The sequence below is a fragment of the Eriocheir sinensis genome, unplaced genomic scaffold, assembly GCF_024679095.1.
Source record: "Eriocheir sinensis breed Jianghai 21 unplaced genomic scaffold, ASM2467909v1 Scaffold308, whole genome shotgun sequence".
NCBI lineage: Eukaryota > Metazoa > Arthropoda > Malacostraca > Decapoda > Varunidae > Eriocheir > Eriocheir sinensis.
Genome location: NW_026111619.1, coordinates 292,071 through 295,000, shown reverse-complemented (window position 1 = coordinate 295,000; position 2,930 = coordinate 292,071).

Sequence of the window (2,930 nt, the reverse complement as noted above, 5' to 3'; positions counted from 1 at the left end):
GCTCTCATCTCCAGAGTCTGTGTAGTCAACTGTAAGTCAGATTATACTGCTTACTGTACCAGGAATTACCTTCTGAATAAAGCCTCTATTCTTGAACTTAATGATGCCACAGTTTGCTTGTTTGAAAAGCTGTTATGACTGTTTCCCAAGGCCACAGAAGGCTAACTGGGTTTTCATGGGTGGTTTAACCGTTCATTGTGCAGAGGAGTGCAAAACTATCACCAGATCAAAGCAACTAGATATATCACCTTACGGCTCAATAACATCTTGAAAACGAAAAAAAAAGCTGTAACTTGCTTTAAAAGTAGCCTGAAAATGTACCTAAGTCAATTATATCTAAAAAGTGTCCGGAGATTAGCTAAATGGGTTTTGGGCACGATAAAGTCATAGGTGTGGCCCTTAAGTTTATTTATAAGACTTCCTGGTACAGATTCAGTTCACATCTTCCGTGACTGGCGTACAGCAGAGTCCACAGAGACAAGTACAAGTCATCAGAGTTGACTAACACGACTTCTTTCCTCGGCAGAATTGAATGGCTGAACGGACATCTCTGGCGTCTTGGTCTGCCTGCTGCACACTGCACACTCTGGAAGAAAGAACACCAAGATGTCAAGTTCCTGCAGAATCAGCCTCTTAGTGAAGAAAATGTGCCTTATTTATTTAATAAATAATTGACAAAAAAAATAATTTTGTATTTATTTTAGATATATATATAGATATATATATATATATATATATATATATATATATATATATATATATATATATATATATATATATATATATATATATATATATATATATATATATATATATATATATATATATATATATATATATATATATATATATATATATAGATAGATATATATCTATATATATATATATCATATTTAGGTATATTTATTGCTAACTTATTGCATGATATACTTATTGTATAGTATTGCAATATATATACACCTTACACAGTGAGTTAGTGGAACATGATATATATTCACAGTGTGGTCTTAAACATAGCTATAGACAGTAGCAGGCACCAGTATGACGTTCCTGGGAGTGTATATGAACCCAATTCCTTACACAGTGAGTGAGTGAGTGAGCCATGACCAGGAACATGATATATATTCACAGGGTGGTCATAAACATAGCTATAGACAGTAGCAGGCACCAGTATGACCTTCCTGGGAGTGTATATGAAGCCAATTCCTTACAGAGTGAGTGAGTGAGTGAGCCATGACCAGGAACATGATATATATTCACAGCGTGGTCTTAAACATAGCTATAGACAGTAGCAGGCAAAAACAAACATCCAAATGTAAGTCCCCCTGCAGGTGGTCGTGGCCTGCTTGGGGTTTGATTCTCTTGCACCATCTGTACAAGCATCAGTAATAGCCTTGAAGGTGGGTATTCCAGTGCTTGGCTGGGTTTAGTGTTGCTGTGCTGAGAAGACTGAAAGTGAAGGCTGCAAGGCATAAACCAGCTCAATTAGTGTGTAGGTGGTGGAGCCAGTGACCCAGGAAGAGATGCACAACCTGCCCCTCATTCACAGCCTGTAGCATACATAACCTTCCCTGGGTACACCTATAGCCTGGATGGCACACCCAGCCAAAATGTACTGTTAGGTAAGTTGGCCCCAGTGTTGCCTTATTCTGTCCCTGAGTGGTCTGCCCTCCCTGTATAAAGCCTGGCAGGTCACTCAAATGGGTACAGGTGTTAGGGCACGCCTGCTAAACCCGAGTCAAGGACTTTCTTTTCTGGTTTTACAACTAAAATAATTTTCTCATGTCCCAGCATACAGTACTAATTGGGTGTTGCAATTATTACAGGCTTGAAGAAAAAGGCAAATAAGAGGAAGAGGAGAAGAGGAGGAGGAGGAGGTAGGTGGTAGTTTTTCCCCACTCTTAGGAAAGGTCTCTCTCTCTCTCTCTCTCTCTCTCTGCTCAAGTTAGTGGCAATGTAGACCCCACAAGACCAGCACAAAGTCATCATTATCCTTGACGGTGAAGGCCTCAGTCATCGTCAAATAGCACAGCCGACTGGTGTTTCCATCTCTAACGTATGAATGGGTCTGCAGACATGTGGCCACAGGCTCCACTAGTGACAGGCCTCAAAGCCTCGCAGCAGATTTTTAACAGTGTAATCACGGCAGGGGTGCATACACTCATTATTAAATAAATACCTATCATCGTCATATATCGTATAGCTATCCACGCTGGTGCAGTATGTCCTTTACGTATTAATTTTGCCAGATATTATAATTCTGTATCCTTTTCCTGGCAATGAATAGGGATGAGGTCAACCCCAGCATTTAAACTGCCTGAGAATGGTCCATGTTATCAAAGATTTCTGCACCCAAGCACACACATACTTAACATGGCTTTGGTAGTTGTGGGCCTTTCCATGGCTAGTGTTTTGACCCTGGTGGGAGTCTGACAAGGCTCCTGTACCCATAACTCTAAAAAAATACTCCTGAGAACACATTTTTCTTTTTGACATTTAGAAATAACTGGTGAGAGTCGGCAGCGTCTCAGAATAGCGATCAATGTCCTGAGTGGAATGGCTTACAGAATAACTGCATCCACAGCACAGTCCCCCCATGGTAATTGTCAATAATCTCTGTAGTGCATTGACGACCTTATGTCAGTGACTCTGTGGTAAGGTACAGTCTGTTTCAGTAGGATATTACAGGTGGTCAAGCCTCTCTCTCTTCTCTTGACCAGCTCTGTGGCAGCCAATCACCGCACATAACCCTCACTCTGCTTCCACCTTGACCGACAGCGTTGTGACTGTGCAGTGTTCTCAGTTTTCTAACACTATCTGAATACTTCAAGACCTACCTGTGTATGCTAAGTATCACTGCTAGCCTTGACCTATAACATGCATTCTGTAACACAAGACAAATGACTATTTTTTCTTGTAGATGTCACGTG